The sequence below is a fragment of the Hirundo rustica genome, chromosome 3, assembly GCF_015227805.2.
Source record: "Hirundo rustica isolate bHirRus1 chromosome 3, bHirRus1.pri.v3, whole genome shotgun sequence".
In the NCBI taxonomy this organism is placed as follows: domain Eukaryota; kingdom Metazoa; phylum Chordata; class Aves; order Passeriformes; family Hirundinidae; genus Hirundo; species Hirundo rustica.
In genome coordinates this window covers 41083476-41107278 of record NC_053452.1, presented here as the reverse complement: position 1 = coordinate 41107278, position 23803 = coordinate 41083476, and the positions used below count along the sequence as shown (strand labels likewise).

The 23803-nt window shown below is 39.3% G+C and overlaps 1 pseudogene; it reads right to left on the bottom strand.

Annotated features, from left to right (window-relative positions):
• Positions 1 to 22582, bottom strand: part of LOC120750014 (centromere protein J-like) — a 28176-nt pseudogene extending 5594 nt beyond the window's left edge.
• Positions 22583 to 23803: the final 1221 nt, after the last annotated feature.

Below are 23803 nucleotides of genomic sequence, written 5' to 3'. Positions count from 1 at the left end.
GGGCCAAGTCCCTGCACTTACCCCATCCCTTCTCCTGGGAGCTGTGCTCTATTTGCTCCATGGTGGATTGCATTGCCGTAATGTCTGCGCCTGGCCGTGCACCTCACTGATCCAAATCCCAGCCCTGACCCATGGGATGACTTCCTGTCATGACTCCGGGTCTGTCTCATCACTATGGGCTTTGACAATTGGAATTCTAGTCTGGCCCTCCCTTCCACACCCAGCCTGCCCTCCTCCCTGGCTGGGGCTGTGGAATAGGCAGAGCCCTGCTGGACTCCATGAGCTGCCCCTGGTTCTCCAAGCTCCTGGCCTCACTGGGAGAACCACTGGCCCATGCAGTGCCCCAGTTTGTGGTGCATGTGATCCCTCCTGAACTTTTTCCGAGACAATGGGGTCAGGTTTCAAAGCATCCACCCACACTCTGGCCTGCAGATATCTAAATAATTCAATGTACGAACAGTCTCTTAGATAATTAGGGTTACAAAAAAAATATGCAGTTCCAAGGAAAAAAGGCCAAGCAGCAACCATGTGTACATCAGGATCCCAAAACGGATTCTGAATTATATAATAAAAAGAACATAAAAGCAGTTTAAATAGACCTTGCTGCTGACTTACTTAGTCTGGCTCAAAAGGCATCAATCTTCCCTGATGAAGGGTCCTCCTGCCAGCTGGTGTTCTGCTTCTACCAGTGGAGCAGTTGGATGTTTTCTCTTCTTGATATTCCTTTGTCCCTGATCTCAAAGGATCAGCTTTTTGCACATAACTATTTATGCCCTAAAAGGTGTAAATACATTTGTATTAAGTTAATAAAAACTTCTTCAAATAGAATTAAAAATCCTCCTACAATGGGTGCATCACTAAGTGGTTAAAAATTTAGGAAAATCTAGAGTTCCCACATATGCTCAATGAAATTTAGGGTATCTGCTGCTGCTGTGGATGGTGATGTCCTATTTATATTAATAAATTACATTACAATTTACTGTGTGCTTAGAAGAAAGCAATCCTATTGCAACACCAGAAAACTGTAGGATTTCATAAGGCTAATTATTTCCTCCAAGCATAAAACAGTTCTCAGCAGGAGAAAGGCAACTGATTATCTCTTTCAGACAAGGTTGCTAAAAGGTACAAAAATGAATAGAAATTTATTGTTAAAAAGAATGTATTTTATATTTTCTGCAGGCAGATTCTGCAGATATGCCTGTGTTCTCCAAACGTAATCAGGTTTTCAAATAAAAGTGAATGGGCAAACAGTCAAAATATGCCTGGGTCTTCAGCTTGAGACAAATGATATAGAATGAAGGACCTTTAAGACTATTTCTGATGAAGAGATATTAGCTCAGAAATTGCAGAGGGGCAGAAGGAAAGAGCACATAATCCATCATTTCTTTGCTAAATATCTCAAGACTTAAACTGCCCAATAATTTAAAAGAACTTGAAAAGCCATTGGAGCAGTTTCACAGCAGCTCAAACCAATTTCATCTTGATTTCTGGAGTCTCACTCCTTTTTTTCTGTCCCCAGCCACATGTTCCCAGTCCCTCCTTTATGAGGCATCAGCAGCTACAGAGGGGAATTGACCAGGTTCATTGAGGAGAATCAGGCAGAGATGAACTATTTTTTTTGCTGCCTGGTTAGTTTTGAGCCAGCTGGCTCACCACCTTCAGAAAGTGCCAATAGGGCCACAGCAACTGAAATATTCATCAGCTTCACAAGACACTGGGGTGCGGCAGCATTTGTTTTCCTTGTGATTTATTATAGAAAGAACGCTGCAATTCAAGCTTTTAAAAACCTTACATAAGACCTGTAAATAGAAGATATTTTGTGGCAAGATGGAGCCAATTTCCATGAACATGATGAGATATATCAGGCAATTCAACTGAAGGAGCATCCACGCAGAACAGTGTTAGTATTTCAGCTTGTTACATATGCCATCGTAAAAGCCAGATTTCATTTTTTATACATTGCATACACTAGCATACCTATTTTTAAAGCAATATTGTCAAAAGAATCCAGACAGGCTTACATGTATCACTAGTCTCTGTTTTCATTCAGAGGAATGTCATTCTAAGAAATCATTTGAAAATTCAGAGCCATCACTATATACCAGGCAACCACTGCAGATTTTCTCTGCACTTTTTAAGAAATTCAGATACAAAGCATTTAGACTAATCACATGTGACTGGGATATTGATAAAAATTCTCTCAATTCCATCACTTTCATAAACAAAGCCATCAAATTATCTCAGTTTTCTTCATTGGAAATATATGAATGGCCAGTAAATGCAGACCCTTGATGCAAAGGGGCTAGAGAATTAGAGGAAGAAGCAGTGTACCAACATGCACAAGGTAGATAATTTTTTTCTAATCTTTACAGAAAACATAAAAAAAATTAATCACCAGATCAGCCAGTGACAACAAAGGAGGTGTAGCTTAGTTATGAAACTTGACTTCATAATGAACATGCAGACGGTTCATTCTGTATCTTCATCATGGGAGCTAGTGAAGCACAGTTGGAATTGCCACCAGCGACACTGATCCTGCTCTTGGCAAAAGCAGGTACCTCTTGAAATTCCTCTAGTCCTACAGATCTATGCTATCAGGAAGGCAGTGGAGAACAAGAGGAGGTATTTTTACTGAGTGTCCACCTAGACCACAGGAGTTCTAAAAATATATTCTCCTGTATCTTCATGCTCAACAATTATGTGTTACATTTTCTAATGAGCTTTTGCCTCCCAGCTGATAATACCTGCAGTTCTTCATCAGATTGTCCCAGAAATCTCTCACTTGTCAATTCTCATAAATAAGGATCTCTTATTACCTTCAAATATCATAGTTTGTGCCATGTCGAGTTCACAGTCCCCCTAAAAAATCAAAAAGTTGAGAAAAAGCAACAAGTACTCACAGATAAAGCAGTGAAGTTCAAATGCTTTGAAATCTGTCCACATATTCACAGACTTTCCCTACTTCAGAGCTGGTAGTTTGTCAGGAAGAAAATTCATAGGCAAGGAAAGAACATGCTCAAAGGTCATCAAAATCCCTTGCAAGATTAGACAGAAAAATCCATCTAAGATTAGAAATAAGCATATTTGACCTTGGATGAAACATTAAGAAATGCTATCAGTTTACCTTTCAGTGGAATTCTCCTTTCCTCCTCCCACTTCCAAGCCTGCCAGGCAAATGACTTCATGTTTTCTCATCATGAACATCTATCCATAGCTTCATGTTGGGCAGGAAACTGGCAACTTGTTCTTGCTAGACCTGCATTCAGAAATCAAGTTGTTTTCAGAGAATCCATGTTAGTAAATATTGATAATTAATAAATAAACTATTTCGGCCCATCTGTTAATTCTTTCATAGTCTGAAGTAATCATGACGATGTGCAGTTAAAATTGACATTTTTCTTGTCTCACTAAAGCACAAGTTGAATTGGACAGTTCCTCACCAGCTAGGTCATGTTACACTACAAATAGAGATCATCCTTAAAAGTATTATATCCAACCAGAACACATCTTTTTCAGAGATGTAGAACATCTCTTGGATATGTTTGTTTGTTTTTTTACTTCATAAAGTCATGCTTACAAAAAGTTTGTATCTTTAACCTGTATTGATCATTACTCAGGCTTGCTCACCAACTGTTTTTGTGCATATCCTCAAATTCTATTAGCTTTGACAAAAATAAGTCAGATGGCAATTCTTTTGCCCTCTTGGCTGTAGCTGATTAAACTCACCAGTCCAAGCTAGCTTTAATTTACATACGTTATAGAAGACATGCATGTCTCCTTCCAATCCTAGAACCATAAAATATTTTAGGTTGCAAAAGTCTCTCAGATCAACAATTCCAGTCATTGACACAGAACTGTCAAGTCCACCACTAAACCACTCCCAAAGTGGAAAGTCCACACATTTTTTTGAACAGTGCCAAGGATGGTGATTCCACCACTTCCCTGTTCAGCTCATTCCTATACCTGGCAATCCCTCTGTTGCTCAAGGTTATCCCATTCACTTTGATGTGTTCTTGTGCTCAGTTTCTCAATTTTGGATAGAAATAGTATGACAGTTAGTTTTATCCATATCCAAAATTCAGAATTATCCAGATTGACAGGATCTGTGAGGGAAAGCATCTACCTGCTATCAAAATAGCTCAGATGCAATGAGAATACTAACGACTCACCATGTTCAGATCTATCACTATGATATGAATTTTTGGCTTCTGTTTAATCTTCCATTTACTTGAGACTTCAATTCTAGAGTCAAAAAATTGACGGCCATTCTATTCACTGTAGAGTTTTCCTGTGCCATCAGATCAGATAAAGAGCATGTGTCTCTGTCAAACATTTTAGAGTTCACTCAGGACATCTGGGCACTATGCCCACCAGTCTAGCTCATGCTTGTGCTGGATTCCAGTTGGACTGGATCCAATCCTGGCTAGATGGTGAAAGCTCAGAGAGCGGTGAGCCCAAAAGTCTGCTGTCCTCAGCTTCCCCCTTCTCAAAACTGTTGCTGAAGTCACAACTTTTATTGCACGTGGCTGTGTGCCATAGGAGGAAATTATCAATATCTCTTTTCATATCTGGCACTGTATAGAATTCACTGAAGTTACTGTCTAGTGACTTTCAAACACACACTGTCAGGCACACTATAGTGTAACAGTTGCCTCCTTTCTCATCTGATATCTTTTGCATTTTATTTCAGTCCCTGTACAGGCAGAGACCAGAGTGTATTGGCTAATCTAAGTTTTCCTTTAGCCAAAGGAATAGTTTCCAGTAGAGAAGATGAATTTCAGAGAGACTGTACACTTGATCAAAGCATAGATTTCAACCAAATCTGAGCAAAGTAAGAAAAGGGACTTGTAATATCCAAGGTTCCCATGATATGAAGCAAGAAATACAAAGACAAGAGAAAGAAAAACACAAAGACATATTTAGATATTTAAATCCTAAAGAGTGAGATGTGTTAGAAATGTGGTAAGCTGGCTGTGGAGGAACAGTCATGGACACACCTGCCAGAAACAAGCATCTCACTGGACATACTGAGCTAACTTGTCACAATTTGTAAAAATCTAAGTGGTTTTCCCGCTGAGTTTAACTGGGAGAAGGACATTGTTACATATTGGCAAGTAAAGCCTTGAATGGCAGAACAAAATAAATTTATGGTTTGCCAAGGCAAGTGGATTCCCTGTAAAATCAGCCTGTGGAGTAGCAGGTGCAACAAGTTTGGAAAACTCATTGAAAACCACACACAGTTCTGTAATGTTTAGAAAAGAGGGGGGGAAATAGTTTTTTCTACTGCTACTGCAAAACAGGAGAAAATCTACAATTCCTGTAGAATTATGCACAAGCAAGAAAACGTGATCATGCTTATACACACTTTCATTTGCAGAAACTTTGATTCCAAAGAATGTTGTCTGAAATACATGTTTGAAACTCTGGAAAAGTGACTACTGGCAATAGGGATGCATACTTTACTATTCACATTTCTAGGAAAGTGTTTTTGCAAGGATGTCTTCAGCACCATGTGAGAGATGCTGTGGCTCTTGTGATTATCTCTCCATGAACTTTCTTCTGGTTTGGATGAGGATTCTGTCCCTTGCAGAATAGCTTTGGCAACCTAGTGGAGAATTTGCTATAAATATGTACATTTAAGTTCAGGTCACAACTAGTAAAATCAAAAAGCCTTCAAAGCCATCTGACTCAAATTTAAAGCCATTTTCTTTTTAAAAAAATATGATATTTAAACACAATTAATGAAATTCCACATGTTGTTTTGCTAGGGACTGGAAGTTCCCAGTATCAGATAAAAACAATGTACCATCCTAGCATCTTGATATAGAGTATCCTAGTATTACTTTCACACAACAAAAATATTCAGTGTCTTGAGTAGCAGTTTTACATCAGCAAAGTGGTAGAACTAAAGCAGAAATCTGGCCAACAGCAGAAGTCAATTAGCTTTTTCTCATCCTTGCTTCTATTGGAATTTTTATGTATCTTAATTTTGTACTTGTGTCTAATTTTTTTTTTTTCCCTGACCTTCACAATCTATAAAAGGATGAGTCATAAGAGCAAGCAGGTTTGGGAAAAGTAAAAATAAAGTGAAATTTAACTTTAAATTATATTTTCAATGAAATTTAAGTGTTAGGTGAAAAAAACCTCATTGACAAGTACATTACAATCAGATAAAAATAGAGACAAAAAACTTCTTCATTCCAATAAAGCAAAGGACAGGATTGTTGGTGGTTCTAAAATTTTTAAAAGATACCTTACTAGAAATTAGATGTGAAAATTAAGCAAATGCCTAAGAGAAAATGCTCAATTTTATTTTCTTCTAGGTTCAGCCATTCTGTGGAAGAGTAGGGTTCATCTCATCAGACTACACCATCAAGGAGATAATTATTTTTTCTAGTTTCCTTGACACACATAGGATGAAACTAATCTCTCAAAGCATGTATTTTTCTCCCTTGAATACACACAAGGAAATGAAATGACTCACTCTACTGGAATTTCAGGGTTTTTTTGAATTCTAGCTCAAACCATTTAATTTCACCAAAACTTGCTGTCCCCTGTGTAAAGACTGAGTAACTTTCATTTCCTTCAACTCCCTCACAAGAAGTTACTCAGTTATACACTAATGGAACAAATAATACCCTATAAGTACATTGAACAAGTGAAATACTGAACAAAACAATTGTGAGACACTCAGTAAACCTGTGACTAAATAATTTTGATTTCCAGAGATTAGCAAAGATATTTACATTATCCAGTTATATTTTCCACCCTGTTTATCCCTCCTGCGCCATCCCAGTGTAAATCCTATTCAAGAACCTAACTTGTGCCTCTGTAAGGCAGGCCACTGATGGTGTTCCCTTCCAGAATGCTTACACCATTAAATAAGAACTAAGATTTAACAGAAGGTCCAACTATATTTTTTCCAAGATGAAGAGATGTTTTAATAAAAAGGTAAATGGCACTACATATATAAAGGGTAGAATTATCTTCAGGAGGTTTTTTAGGAAGCTTGAATTTAGGCACTGAAAATAAATTAGTTATCTAGTCTCCCTTCCTAGTTAGTGGAAGGATACATCTGACCAAAGTGCCTGTGACAGGCTGGCTGTATCACCTGTAAAGCTGCACACCTCCTGGATTAAAAGGCTAGGTGGAAGAGGACCACAAAGAAAGTGTATTTTAACACAGCTCACTGTAGAACTGACTCTCCCCAAAGTGGGCTAAGAATGGCAGAAGTGGAGGGACAGTACTCACACATCCAGCCCAAAAGAAAACTACTGAATTTTTCAAACAGTATTAAACAGAGAGTATCTTCCAGTACCAGGGTCTCTGATGTTCTGACCATGAAATTCATATCTTTGGGGTTTTTTTCTGCTCTCTGCCTCTGATGTTCTGAAACTCTGAGCTCATCTTGAAGCTCCATGTTCTGCCTGGTCAGCAACTCAACCTGGTCTCTCAGCTTGCTGTAGGCAGCATGCCACTAGGATTCAGTTCTCCTGAACTCCTCCTGCAGACCTGCAATCTGCTGTTTTAATATCTATCAGTGAAAAAATAAGAGTGTGTCGCGTCATTGCCTGTTTTGAGCTAGGCATGCCCACCTTACATATCCAGAAGCAAGCATGGAGCCTTTTGTTCTGCTCAAAAGTCTACAGTATTAAGGTATGAAAAAAAAAGAAAAAAAAGGAAAAAAAAAATCCCATTTGAAATTATTTCAACAAAGAAAAAAGACCCCAAACAAAAAAAAATACTACTTTGTAAACTCCTATACTTAAAACAAACTAATTGTTACAAACTGAGCAGAGCAGAGACAAGTCTGTGCTGAAGAAAATCATGAAATTCAAACTAATCATGCAATGAATCAGCATTATATGTCAATGTCTTTAAGAAAAGGCTATAATACAAGGTAGATTTTAATGACAAGAATGTCAGGTAATCAGATCTTCATGTGGTGAAAATGGCACAGGAATAGTTAGATCCTTCTTACAAACAGCAGGGGATTGCAAAGACATAATTTTCAACTGAATTGAAAGTGAAGGGAATGAAATTTGAAGAGGACATTTCCATATACATCCATCTCCATTATTTTTGTCTTCTCCCTTCTTCTCTCACCCATGCTGATGCAAACACAGAGTCCTTTCCCTTCAGGGCTTTTATGCTGGATAGTGCAAACAGAGCATTGCTGGAGTTGAGCTAGAAATGTGCAGTGTGCTCTGTAGACAACCATTTGTCAAACGCAACCCTTTCTCACTTTCCCTTCACTTGTGTGTCTGCCCACTTGTTTCCTGTTCACATTCCTTTCTCAGCTGTGAGCTGCCCACTCTGAATCTGGCGCATCCTCCAGCCATGTTCTGGAAGCAGCGAACATCTGAAGTTGGCAATGACAGAGATAAATAACTCCAAAATTATTTTGGATTTGTTTTGTGGAAAATTAAATTTTTGAACTTGCACCCATAATGTTTTTCAGGTGGGAACAAAAAATTAAAAAAATTCTATCAAATTTCATCTCTAGAGCTAGGCGTAGTCAAGAAACACAACTATTCCCTAGCATAAATTCTAATTTTCTTTTTCTAATTCCAGGTGGAAAGAAAAATGGTATTTTAAAATATTGTGCAGAGAGTACATTAAAAATATTTTTAAGCAAAATACTAAAACAGCCTTACTTAAACATTCCCTGTTGTAAATGCTACATCTAGAAAAATATGGAACATAGGGAGAAAACATTCACTGTGTGTATGGTCCAAAAATATGTAGCTCAAAAATGTACAAATGAAAAATAATGTACAGAAATTTTGAAGAAAGTACTATGTCGCCTATTTTACTTGTTCTGAAACTTTTCTGATTGTGAAAGTAATTTAAATTGTCAGTTTGCTGTCAAATATATCATTTTGGTTTAAACATCCTTTTGCAGCAGAACACTTTTCAATACATTTCTGAGCTTTACCATTGCTTATTCTTTCATTTTATAAAAATTTTTCTTTCAGCTGCCCCATCTCTGTTATTGGTTTCACATGGCTCACCACTTTTTTTCTGTTTATCAGTGATTATTTTAGAAAATTGCCTCAAGTCATATTATGTCTAGCTGTTTTTAATAGGAATAATGGCCACAAGTGTTCAGAGATTATTTTATCACTAAGAAGTCTGAAATAGAAGCTTTTAAAAGAAAGAATCCCCTAAAAGAATTTAGAAGAAACCATAATAAATGACTGGAGGATGTTATTAGGCATGTTGGATTGTTAGACACAGGGCTAGATATCATAAAAATACCTCAAAGCCAAAGATCAGGATAATTTAAAGAAAATATATAATAAAAAATACTCAGCACAGGAATGAGAATGGTGGCTATTAAGCATGTTGCACTTGGCACAATGAGTCCGAATATTTACAAGTAGGTAAGTTCACTATGCAGGAGTTGGAAATTTTTCAAGAGTCAGCTCAGCTGAGCAAATCAGTACAAGGAAGTAAGAGAAACATGGGAACATTTTTACTTCCTTAAAAAATGGTAGGCACAACCTATATTTTTTTCTTATACAAAAGAAAGAGATGTATATTTAAAACACAAACCAAAGCAGTATCTTATTAAAACTAAAATCTTGACTAACCATCTATAAGAAGTAGGTCTCCAGCTAAAAGAAGTAGACCTAACCATCCTAAAGAACTGGCATGAATAATTTGCCATATGTAGTGAATGGAAAGATTCAGGTAAAAACATAGGATGCTTGTATGGAAAGATATTAATTGATAAGAACTGCATATTTATCCTACAGAAGATAGCTTACTTGCATTTCTTCTAAATTCACATGTTCACCAGTGACTCTAGCTGTTCCTTTGAACTTGCTCTGGGCAATTTGTTTCTTTCTGCAGTAAGTGAGCTTGATCTCTATTGTATTCCAAAGGGTGAGTCAGCTCCTGGCTCCTGACAGTCTCGAGCTGGTCTGTTCGTGTTCTGATCAAAAGATAAACAAAGAGTACAAAATTGGCATATGAGACTGCAATGAAGGACTGTCTCCAAATGCACATTCTTTGGGTATGATCTTTGGAGGCCTTGGGCATGTCCCTTATATGCTGATACTGCTGAGAGTGGCAACCAGTTACCAGCACTTGTCAAAATCAAGGTACTTCCTCCCTGGGAGCACTCGCGCATCTGTTCAGCTGCAAAATGTGTTCTATTTAGCAGCTGGAAAGAATTGTAATGGAAATTTTTTACAATGTAATGACCATGAACTTAGAGGCTTTTAAATATGTTTTGTATTCAGATAGCTAAATTAGGGCAGGCCTGTAGAAGGCACAGCCTCCTGTTATCTGTCAGTGTAACTGTGAAGCTCTGCAGTCATGTAAAGCTGGGGGCTGGGCCGTATTTTCATCTGCCCAATCATTACTACAAATCAGATTAGCCATGGACATGAATGAAATGGGATTAAATATTTACTTTCCACAGGTAAATATGCTCCAGGAGTTAAAGGTGGCTGTCCAGAAGAGGTTTTGCCTTCAAACTCAATGGCTCAAGATGTGACTGATCTGGAAATGCACTTAACACTCAGAGGAAGAATACAAATCTTTACATATCCTCAAACAGAGCTTATTTATATGACTGTGATCTAACTTCCTAGTTAATTTTTAATTTGACATGAAATTATTTGTGGGCTTCCGGCTAACAAATAAAAAGTGAACTTCCAACTCCCTTCATGACCTACAGCCACTATCTGTCCTCCAACATTACTCAAAAAGAGACATGAAGTACAGGAGGCAACCATGACCTCATGTTTCCCTCTCAGAAATCGAGTTTAGCACCTCAGGAGTAAAATGTGAAAGTTCCCACAGATACTAAGAGAAAAACAAATTCCCTATACACTGCTACTCTTTTTAATTAATTATCTAATGTTGTGGTTGTTGTTGTTTTCTAAATAAGCTTGCTTAGTATTCTGGTTAAAAGCATGATGGTGAAAGCCTCAGCAACAGTCAAGTATAAATTCTCCTCAAAATAATCAAATTGAATGAGCAAATAGAGCCCCTGTGTGGTTATGTCCAGCCTACCACTCCTCCATATCCAGACCTGTTCTCTGAAGTACAATGGACAACAACAAAAACAAGATGCAAGATCCGTGTATAATTCTTTTCACTGCAGGCTGAACAGTACTGTGTTAAGTCAAGGCTAGAAAACAGGCCCTGCCCTGAGGAAGTGCAATACCCAGGGTTACCAGGAGCACTTGCAACACTTCTTTGGAGCTGCTGACAAACAGTCCATAACCCAGCCATAAATTACAAATAGCAGCTAGGTGCAGAACACAGATAGAAAATACATTTAGAAGAGGCTAAGCACTTTGCACAATCTGGAATTCTTGCTTGTGTGCCAGGCAGACCTCTGCATGAGGCAAACTGAGGCAGGGCTGCCTGTGAGGCAAGAACATACATGAAACAAAAGTATTTTTTCCAAGAAAAAGTTTTTCAGTGAGATGCAGGTGGGAAAAAATAAACCAACCTCCATCACGCTGGCTGCTGTCGTTGGTCCAGAAAGCACGCAGATTCCATGCTATAAGGAAAACGTGCATTAAAAATGGCAAAGCTGCACTTGTTGGAGGAACAAGCAAACAACCATCACAGAATTCTCTGGTTGACACCAAGAGCCAGCAGAACAACCTCAGTGCTGCGGGTGTGGAGCCACAGGCTGATGCCTTGAGCACTGTCCAGGCTCTCTTAGGCACCAGATACAAAAAACACACTACATCCCAACTGGTTTCACCCTCTTGCTAATATCACTTTTGCCTGGAAAGGTCTGGAAACAAAGTGCTTGGAAACAAAGGAATAGGTTTGGGCAGGTTGGGGCATGTCGTGCTGCTCTGAGGAGGATTTTCATTGCTTCCAGCGAGCACAAGTGATATCAATGAGCAGTCATCTTGTGTTCCTAATAGGTTTACTGATTTAAAAATGCAAAGCAGATTCATGGATTGCATAAATGAGGACAAGGCCAACACAGCCAGGGAGGATAAGCGGCCTTTTGCAATTAGTTTTAGCTCATAAATTAGAAAAAGTGAGTGAAAGGATGCGCACGTTATACTGGGCAGGCATTTTTGGATAAACATCTGTGTGGAAATGCTAGGGGCTACTATGGCTAATGACATGAATAAATCCATGCAAGCTTTTTTTAAAATATGCATTGTTATGAAAAGGTCAAAGTAATTGCGTTGGTAAGGCGGCATGGTCAGCAGGCAGAAAATATAATGCTGGCAGAATTTGGCACTGCAGTATTTATGCACCAGTACATCACTCCACAGTCAAAATTTACAGCAGTAAAAGTAAAAGCAGTACCTAATTTCATTAGCAGTTTCATGAATTGCCAAATCCACAAATACTCACATCTGGAACACCTACCATGGTCAACTAGAGATCCAAAAATGATCTTTAATGAAACCATTAATTTTTTTAGACAGTGAAAGAATTTTGCTGAAAGGCAGCTATAGGAGAAAATGATACAAACCTGTAAAAGCAAAATAGCCTTTTGCACTATTCCCATCATCTTTGAAATGAAGAAGAATGGACAAGCAGATCTGAAAAGTTAATTTCTTACTTTGCATAATATATCAAAAAATGAAAATCAATAAACTATGCTAATTTCATACCTGTCAAGAACTAAATTTGAAATGCAAGGACGAAAAGAATCTCTACTGTGTTTATAGTAGATAGTATCTACTAATTTCTGACAGATTTCATCACATTAAAAATTCGTGTTTGATTTGATTTTAAGAAAGCTCAATTTTTATTAGAGGCATTTGTACAGCCTACAATTAGTTAGTGTTGTGAAGGTACTTCCATTATGAACCCCAGATTTCCAAAATTATTCATTGCAGGGATTTTGTGCTAAGAAATTCTTTTTCTTCTATGAAGATGTAAACAAAAACCAAACCAAACTAAAACTTCCACAGCATTTAATAATTAGAAATTACAAAAACAACTCACTTGAATTTTCAACTTCTTAATTTATATGGTGACAAACACATATAAATTATATATGTTTGAACCACATATATTTAGACCTCAGTCTGGTCTAAAGATTAGTATTTCTGAAATAAGAATGCTGTTGGCATTGATGTGTGCTCTACATTTTTTGTTAGCCTCAGAAATATGTGCTACCCTATGAGAATGTGAGAAGTTTATCAGTGGCCAGATCATATTAAAAAATAGCCTGAATTCTTACTGCTTTCACTGTAATTCAAAGATGTTCAGCAAATTATGTGAAGCATTTGGCATTACTCAGCTTTAGACCCCAACTGTACAAGCATTTTGAGAGCTGGCCTCCTTCAATGAGGTGCTTTACTTTTTATCTAAATGGCTAAATAAGTGCTTCAGTTTGAAAAGAACACAGGTGCCCCTGGAAAGAAGTTAGCTGATAAGTAAGAATTTAGCAGCCTGATTTTAAGGATTCTGAAAGAAATATTTTCCTCACTGCACACACAAATCGGTTTCTTGCCTATACAGATCTACCTGCAAAAATGCCTTGCTTCTTCATGTTCCTCTATCACCATGGTCAGTGAAGGGGTTCTTCTGTGGTATATGTCAGCCTCTAATCCTCTGCTAAGAGTGTTCTGGGTTTCCTCTGGACAGGTATCTATGATAATACACAGAACTTTGTGAATATTTATGAACCCTCGTTATGTTTTTAAAACCACAGGCTGCTTAAGTGCAGTGAGCTTAATTGCTTAATCTATCAAAAAGAATTAATGTATTTTTCCTAATTATGCAAGTATTCCACCCACCATAGGTCTTAGTAGTGCTATCCAAGCCCTACAAATCAAGCAAGTGAAACAGATTTGGGTGTATATTAGTGTCAGTGGCTGAATTCCTTTTTAGGAATGTGAATGCCACCTGACGGTTCAACTTTAATACGAATGTAAGTTTCAAAGAGGCCTCAGGAACCGTTTTTAGCAGCAGTCTGACATGGAGAATAGTGTGTGTTTAGTAGATTGTGACAGAGCAATTGAGAGCCATCAGAAGTGAATATTACTGCCCTGGTGATTGTTGCAGACAGGAAAACTTATTCTGATTGATGTAACTTAAAAAGAAAGCCAATAGGTTTAAGATGAGGAGTCAATGTGTGGGACTGGATTTCTTAGTTTCAGTGGAAACTAAGAAAAATCAAGAATCTGTTTAATAAAATGGACTAAAGCTTGCTGAAGCAGGATACCGTTTCATTACCAGAAGTAAGATCACTGGGTTCAAAGGTGAGAAAATTTGATTGACCAAAAAGCTGGGACCGCATTAAGGAAAAACTGAGTGAAGCTATTCTTAGGAAGTTATAGCATTGTCTCTGATTTGAGGCTTTCTGTGTCTTAGGAGAAAAGCGTGCAAATTTGAGAGATAATTTACCCATTTTTTAAAAAGTCACATATATTATCTCTGAGGAAGTTAAATAGAAAATGTGAATATTTCACTGTCAAGGGGTGAATCATATCTAGCTACAGGGAATTCTACCCCTCAGTTCAGGGTTTCATTGAACATTGCACCCATTTCATGGAATTAAAAGTCTGCACCTGAAAGTGCACCTCAACCAAAAGACATAGGAAGAATGACTACTGATGATGGAGAAGTAAGAAAAACAAGGAGCTTGTAAATGTATCTCTTCCCTCTTCTCTGTTTTCTCCAGTTTAGGTCTGAAAAATACTGACAAAGGTGGGCATATAGTTAGGGAGCACAGGAGGAATGAGTCTTAAATCCAAGACAAAAATTTTTCCCCAATGAAAAATAAACACAAACCAACACTTTGGGTAGTTCTTACCTAATGTGTCTGCAAACAGTTTTTTCTGTAGTTCCTCCACTTCAGGGGTTTCTTTAATTTTGAAAGCAGGAATCTCATGAGCCCCTCTTGAAGATGGCAGATCTAGACTTCTAACTCTGCTGGCCCTGTTCCCATTCTTTGACTCAGGCTCATGGTCTCTCCTTTTCAATCTTGTGAGATGAAATAAGGGGTGCTGAAAAGAAGAGTGAGCCATGCTACCTTTCAGACCAACAGCTCCAATACTAAAATCACTGCTGTGTGTGCTGCAGGAGACATCTTGTTGACATGAAATTGCTAGAATATCTTGTTCTCTTGGTGGTGATCTGCTGTATTTCCTCACAGAGATTTCTTTCTGTTTCACTGGGTTTATTGCTACCATAATCACCATCAGAAAGATCCAAATGTCTATCAGTGTGATCTACTCCCTGAGGCACATGCTGGGAGAGATATTGAGCATGGTGAGATTTGGGGTCATCACCCCTTTTTGGGGGTAAGCAGCTTGAGTCACAGGAGAAAGATGCAACTTGCCATGTTGAAGCAACTGTTCCTTTCCTTTGCCACTCTTACAGCAAGGTTGAGGACGAGCTTCCCTTCTCCACAGCTTCAGGCGAGCTACATGTAATTTTTACTATCTTGTCATTGGCCATCTTAAACCCAGCATGGATTTGCCTGTTGCTTTCCAAGTTCTGGCTTCCCAAAACAACTTCCTGTAGGCAGACCTGAACCCACTTCTGATCCTGTGTGAATGCAGGACCTGCACTCTGCCTTCTTGATGTGATCTGCATCTACATCCTGGAGTAGATAATACCTTTGTATGGCTTCCAAGGGGATTCTTTTGCTCCCTCTATGAGATGACCTTTCAGAGGATGATCCACCCTACCTAGGTCCTTTTGCAGAGTACCCTCCACAGCTCTTCCAGCAGTTTTGTCTGTTTTTTCTAGAGGATTCGTGTGATGAGTCTCCATTTCCTCACCTACTCGTATGTTTGTGTCTGTCACTGTTTTGGGACATGGTTGCAGGATTTCAGGCTGTCTTCTCTGGAGTGAATCACCAAGATTTTCCTTTGAGTCTTCATCTCCCCCAGTCACTTCTTTTTCTTCTGCACTTTGCTCAACTACTTTTGTTTCATAGTCAGTCTTAGCCTTTATCTCCCTGTCAGCTAAAGCACAGTCTGACTTTTTTTCATGTGTATCCAACTGCATGGAGCTATTGACCTGCAGATTTAGCTGAGAGCATTCTCCTGGCTGCTGTGTGCCTCTGTTCACTTGGCCAGACTGGGAGAAATGACCCCAGCAATTTAAACCAGCTCTTCTGGAATGCTTGCTGTCCTCTTTTAAAGGCTTATGTTTAAGTTTTCTGAGCCTTGTCATGCCCTCTCTTCATTTCAGAAAAACATTTCGAGGTGTTATTTTTGGCTTGCTCTGGAAGAAGATAAAAATTAAATCCTGACAATCACAGATAGAAAAATTCTCCAGAAAAAGAAGATATTTACAACAGCCAAAAAAACTGAGACACCAGAGGTCTGAAAGACCCTGGGTATAAGTGAGTAACCGAGTACATAACAAACAGCCTTGACATTTCAGGGAATGGGCAAGAAGCACCTTTTGAGAAGCAGTTGCTATGTGGTGCCTCCATTCCCTCATTCATTAGTAGAATCAAAGGGTTAAGATGGTGCTAAATGTCTATATGATAGAAGATGAGAACAGTCCTGTCCTTCTTTGTTTTCATGGGAAGTTCCAGTGGTTTTTACAATGTGACACAGAAATACATAGCTGCATCAGTTTGAGATGTTACTTTGCCAGGGAGACACAGAGAAGATTTCTGAGTGATGAAACACACCTTCCAAGCATCTTCTAAGTCATCAAGCCAAACCAAATGCTGAGTCTGACACCTAGAGGTCTCAGGCATAAGCTCATCTCAAACTGTAACCATGGCAAAAAAACAGAACACTCTCACTGTGCTTGACCTTTGTACAAAATCTGTGTTTGGAAACATCCCCATTCTCACAGGAGTGGCACACAAGAGACCAGTTATTATGGAGCAAACGTAGTCAACCTTGATGTCTAATTTAACTAAGTGTCTTGAGACCTGGGCACAAACTATGACCCAGAAAATAGGTGGAAATAGAAGAATCCAGTGGGAAATCATAGGGGAATGGATTGTGAATGAATAATACAGCCTTTTTTGTTTTCACTTTGGGGAAAAATCTTCCAACATCACATGAAAGAACAGTGGAAAAATGTGATACCATGTAATGAGCCAAAACAGAGCCCACACAATATCTCTGTCTGTGAGAATTTGTCAAAAAACAAAGTGAATGCACGGATGGCAACAGTACCTTTTGCTCTTTCTGCTGTTTTTCCATGAGATGATTGTCTGCTCTTCAACAAAATTTTCAGAAGTCTTCTGTCTAATACCAGTTGCTGGTGTGATTTGCCTAGGCAAGGAACAAGAAGGTACTTATTTGTAACATTCTCAAGTTAGTTTTCTTTTGATAATTTGTATGGAGGTGATACGGAATTTAGAACTGTATATGGTCTCTGCAATTCTTTTGAAAATGTGAAGCTCGTTAGTAAAATCTCCATATTGTGTGAGTCTAACTCTTACTTTAAAACATCCTGTCTACACCAAGCATTAATTATATTTTCAGCAAGCAACATTTTTTTGGCTGATATCAGTCTGTCCTTAGAAATAGGCAAAAAACAGTCAAAAGGAAAAACATTTCATTAATTTTCTCCAGACTAGAGTTGATGACAATCACAAAGAACTCACCATCTCTCTGACAGAGTGGCTTGAATCATATGGTGAAGAGCGATAGAGTAGAAAAAAAAAATAATGTCTACAATGTTGTAGAGGGTCAGATTGAAGCCTGGCTCAAAATGAAGCACAGTAAACATACTGCATTAGGAACATATTTCAAAGGAAATGTGCTTGAGCCTTAATTTAGTCACTTTTTACCAATTTCTACTAAATATTAAAAAACTCTAGGGTTAATAGAAGTGCTGGTTGTGCAGCACATCACTGTCCTTCCTGCACCCCATCTCTACCCGGCATCACTGTACTAAGGATGACCTTTTCATTTGTCAAAATTTGTCATCTGTATCTATTGTCACACCATGAGCTAATAGTATTAGAATTGTAGGGAAAACTCTTGCTAAAGAGGACTCAACATTAGATAATACTCATTTCAGTGAAGCTTGCTTCAAACCAAATATAGCCTGGTGCCATAGTGAAAATGTCATAAAGAGCTGGAGAACATTGTGTGCTTTAGTTTCACGCGGCTCATGATAACACCGCAATGTGAACCAAAGCACAACAAGTAGGGGTGACTGAGACTTGAGGTGACAGACTTGAGAAGCTCACTGCTGATACAAAAAGGCATACATGGGCAGGGCCTCTTGCCCAGACATGCATGTGGTCCTGCCACATCTTCTCAGCCTTCTGCTCTGAAGGTCCCTGTCTTCCTTCTCTGTCCAACTCCCATATGGTTAAAACACAAAAATTCTCATGATATTTGTTCTCAGTCTGTTTTCTTAGAACTTCTGCTTTCCTAGAAGTTTGCTGCTTCTTTTTTATACTTGATGGAAGGCTCAGTATGCCAAACACCTGCTGCTTCTCTCCACATCAGCTGAGGAAAGATAACAACTCTGAGTACTTTTTCCATCACCAGTGCCAGCCCACCCATTCTTGCCCGTTGTGAGCATCCCACAGTGTCCTTTTGCAGTGTAGTAATGAACCAGATCAGAAGAGTGATCCAAGTTAAATGCTACCTTTCTCCTCTCTCCAGATAATTTTAACAATTAACTCCAGATAATTTTAATAATTCTAACAATTTTCACTGCCCTGTTCAATATATAGGCTTGCAAAAATTTGCCTTGGCACAGCCAAGACAGGGATGAATGAGCTGCCATCATAAACTGATGGCCACAGCAGAAGTGATGGCATATCAGTAGATTTTATCTCTCCCTGCCAACTTTTGCCTTACTTCTATGCTTTGAAGATCACAGTTACAAAACCAGTTCATCTATATGGGCTGGACTAGCTTCCCAACACAGAGAAGTAGATCAGCTGCCAGGCCATAGACCTGCACAATTTTTGCCATGCACACCTGCCACTCTCAAGCAAAGGAAAGCTATTTTGTTGCATATATAACACAAAGAGGAATGCCATCAAGGAAAATGTTCTTAGCTTGAATGACTAAGATAATTTCTCACCTGGCCTTATATTTCTGGTCTTCATCTTCCCCTCCATGTCAAAGTGAGATGAAGAAATCTCCTCCTTTAGTTGTTCTCTTTGTTCTTCTTTAGCAGCAGAAAAAGTTTCAGAAAAACTCCTTTATTTTAATTGACTGCTCTCTAAGCAGCAGTTAAAAGGGCAATGTAAACAAAGCCTTTACAGAAAGAATAAATGAAATATAAACATCCTAAAATAATTAAAAATATTTGTATTTTCAACAACACGCAAGGCTTTGATTTTTGAAAACATTTTAGAGAATACAATTGAATTAAGTAGGTGGAAGGATGCAACCTGTGGAAAAAAAAAGATACCTCTGATCTTCAAATCCAGTGCTGAAATCATGGAAAGGATAAATGGCAAGACAAGTGTTCCCTGCCTATAGAGATTTGTAGTGCTTGCTTAATGTGTTCACTACAGAACATGGAAGTGAAGGCAGTGCTTGACAGTACTGAACAACTTGAGTGTCTATAATTATGTGACTTGCAAGCCAGTTCATTAAACAGTTTAATAATCAGTATTTGTACACATGAGAGTTTCTAACTAGGCATTCTCTATTCAATTGCACAAAATTGCAAATGTGTGCATCTTCCTGTTGAAGCTTACTGGCTATGCTCACCAGAAGAAGCCAGGTTCTACTCCAATTAATTTTTCTTCTGAGGGTCAATTAGTGGTAAGTTGCTCTTTTAGGTCAAGTTAGGGCTGACAACTGGAGCAAAAAGCATTTATTTGCTCATTTGTACCACACACTGTCGCTGCAGCAGGAATTATGTAACTCACTTCATCATGTAAATACAGCCAGTGCTATTGAAGTCCTCTGCAACACACTGGAAGGACTTTCTGGTCCAACAACAGGAATACAAATTTTACATTCATCCCTCAGTCTTTCCCAGCTGCACACCAAATATCCCCAAACATCTCCAGTCCCATAGCAGACAAGCAGTGCTCTTTCTGCAACCTTCTCACCTGCCCTGAACCAGAATATGACAGAGGTGACACAGCAGGTTGACAGCAACAAGAGATGCAGAACCCACGTGTCCCTTCTCACAGCTCTCACATGGGGGTCTATGCCACCTCCAGAATGTTTTTATAGGAGAGGTGCCCAGCCTCTTTAACTTTCCACTAGTTCTTCCCATGCAGGGCAAGAGCAAGGTGTCCAGGTATCTGTGTAATTCTCCTCTTCCCTTCTCTTCTCTTTTCTCTTCCCTTCTCCTCTCTTTTCTCTTCCCTTCTCCTCTCCTCTTGAGAATTTTGTCTGGAAAGGTTTTTTGTGGGGCTCTCTGTAGACTGAAGCAATGGCTCAGTTTTTATCCCTTTAAATAAGAATGTGAAAAGTTGAGAAAACTGTTGATATGCTCATGTTTGTGTTTCCAGCAATAAAAACACAGACTCACCACAACTGTTGGAGAGGCGTCAGCTAGCCCAGTCCTCAAGTGCAAATTCAGCTGAAGCGTATTTCAAAGACAATGCACTGATCAGATCCAGCTGGAAGTTACCCTGATATTATAAGGCCTCTGCACACTCAAGCCTTAGTTTCACACACAAGGCATGTTGAAGTCGGCACTGCCTTCAGCAAAAAGCAGTCATACCTCTCCCTGTCCTAGCACACACCTGCTGTCAGATTCCTGCTGTCCAGTCTTATTCACCCTCTTTGTCAGCAGCCTGGATGAAGGGATAGGAAGTACCCTAAACAAGTTTGCTGATGACCCAAAATTGGGGGGAATGCCTGATCCACCTGAAGGCTGTGCTGCCATTCCATGGGACCTTGATAGGCTGAAGAGCTGGACAGAGAAAAACCTAATGAGGTTCAACAAGGACAAGTGCAGGTCCTGCACCTGGGGAGGAATAGCCCCAAGTACCAGCACAGGCTGGGGACTGACCTAGAGAGCAGCTCTGCTGAGGAGGATGTGGGATGACAGGTGGATGACCAGTCATTGGCAAGCTGACCATGAGCCAGAAGTGTCTTTGAGGCCAGGAGGGCCGATGAGATCCTGGGGTGCATCGGGAACGGCGTTGTCAGCACGTTGAGGGAGGTGATCCTCCCCCTCTACTCAGCCCTGGTGAGGCCACATCTGGGGCACTGTGTTCAACTGTGGTCTCCACAGTTTAAGAAAGACAAGGATTAACTGGTGAGGGTGCAGCAGGGGGGTCACAAAGGCAATGAGGGGTCAGGAGCATCTCTCTTATGAGGAGAAATTGCAGGAGCTGGACCTCTTTAGTCTGGAGGAGAATGAGAGGGGGCCTCATCAATAAATACAAGTATATCATAGGCTGGTGCCCAGAGGATGGTGGCAAGACTCTTTTCCATGGTGCCCAGAGTCAGGACAGATAGTAATGGATATAAATACAAGAAGTTCCACCTTAACTCTTCTGTAGACTGAGCATGGCAGAGCACTGGAACAGGCTGCTCAGGGAGGTCATGGGGTCTCCCTCTCTGGAGATATTCAAAAGCCACCTGGGTGACTTCCAGTGTCACCTGCTTAAAGTGACCCTGCTGTGGCAGGGGTTTCAACCCTAACTGTTCTGTGGTTCTGTCATTCTGTGATTCAATTATTCATCCACCCACAGACTACCTCCCCACCCCCTTCATTTGTACTGTCAGAAGTATTTCTGAAGTTCTACTGCAGACTTCACTGGGCAATGGATCCAAGTTTGGTGTAAACCAGCAAGAAAATAATAGTTCCAGGGGCAAGGAGGAGACCAGACTCTTTCAGTGAGAGTACCTGAAGAATATGAAATTAAAATTTCAATTGTACTATGGGAGTGGCTCACAGTATCACTCAGGTCTCACTATAGAAGTTCAAAAGAATCCAAGATGCATGTCTGGATGACATTTATATTCTCTTCCCTTTTAAGCTGTTTATTCCCACTTCTTTCCGCTTCTTTTCCCCTCACTTTGAAATCAGCTTTTGATTTCTTGCAAATTACTCTTTTATACTTTCTTACCCTTTGGTATTTTCCCACAGAAGACAAGGCTGGCAAAGTGTAGCCGAGAGAAGATACCAAGTAGGAGCTTAAATTGTTTTAAACTCTCAGTGATGCAACTATATATGAGTGTGAGAAAAACCAAGATTGCTGACAGAGAGCAAGCCCTCGTAGCTACAGAAACATGTTCTCACACCTTTGAAAGCTATAGCCACATCCTACTTATGCTTTTTCCCCTAAATATAACACATTCCTTACTTCATGCAACTTAGCTTTCCCAATGCAACGACTTCTCCATTTTTATCTGCAAGGTACAACTTCTCTCAGGAAGCAGATGAGAAGGGACTCAGGATGACAGTGAGAGGCAGGATAACAGTGATTAGAGAAGTAAGAAAAATCAAGTTTACAATACATTAAATGTTTTTTTATTACAAGTCACCATAAAAACAAAGCACCTTCCCCTGACCTGAAATAAAATCAGTTAGAATTACTAGCAAAGCAAAAAATTCACAGGAGTTGCACAATAGACTTAGGTTCAGATTTCCTTTCCAGCACTTTTTGATCACCTGAACCTGAAAGCTGCACGTGTTCTCCTGAGATTTCTGAACTGCTCTCATTTGGCATGAACTCCGGGCACCTGCTTTGCCAAGCAGAGCACATTGCCAAGGGAGACGTCTGTGAGAATTCCAGGCTCTCAGCTTGAGAACAATTTTGTGATGGGAACTGGACAGGAATGAAAGTAGCTGGAAAACATGGCAGGGATGGCATAGTGGCTGCTAGCTGAGAAGCAATCCCAAAAGCCTAAACATAATCACCAGAGAAGAAGAATTAGAGAAGCTTAAGGCAAGTATTTTTGCATTGAACTAGAAATCTCTTGCTAAACTCTTGTGACATGAAAACAATGTTGCTTTCATGTCTCCTGGTGGTTTGCATGTTCGGAATGAAATAACCAAACTCTGCTTTTGTTATTTTGTTTAAACTGTAAAACCTACTTGCTGCAATCATCAGTTGTAACAGCAAAATATTATACAATACAGAGATGTTGAATTAAAGAGAACTTACCAAGTACAGCCAAGCATGCAAAATCTCCCATTTACCTAGGACTCCTCAGGTCCACTAGCAGGTAAAAGTTATGTATCTCAAAATATTTGTGAGGCAGACATTAATGCTAAAGTGGGGAAGGTTTTCCTTTTAGCTCTGGATGGCTGGGTACACATTCTGTTAGAAGACTTAGCAGTCAAAAAAAAAAAAAAAAAAACCAAAAAAAAAAAAAAAAAAAACCACACACAAAAAAATCTCACTACCACTTTATAAATTATTGTTGCTTTTATTTTCTTTCATTATACCAGGAATCCTCTGTCCTGTGACCTAACTTCAACAGGTAAAAAGAGAATGGCTGAGAATGAAAATGCCTCACTCCTCATTTAAGGCATTTTTTTGGAAGAAGGCTGACATGTGGATTTGAAACCTGTCTGGCACAGACTCAGCAAGATCCCCACTCACTACTCTTGAATGCTGCATTACTTCTTTAAATGTATGGCAATATTAAAGCAACTACCTTTACCATAATAAGATAAATCATAGCCCTGCTAGTTCTTCGTATTTTATGTCTTTAATGGGACCAAATTAATGCAGTGTCCTTTGCTATCCTAAACCTACACTGCCTCCAGTAACAAAAGAGGACTTTGAGTGCAGGTTTTTCTTCCTTTTAATTCAAGTCAGCATTTTGTCTGTGGTCTTATGTACTAGCTAAATGTAGCTGGATATGTAAATACACCCAAAGAGAATTCTATAAATATATTTCTTGCTGTATGATCTTTGCCCTGGGTTCATAGCACTAACCATACTTGCTTCCTTCAGAAATGCATTAGAGGACTGGGG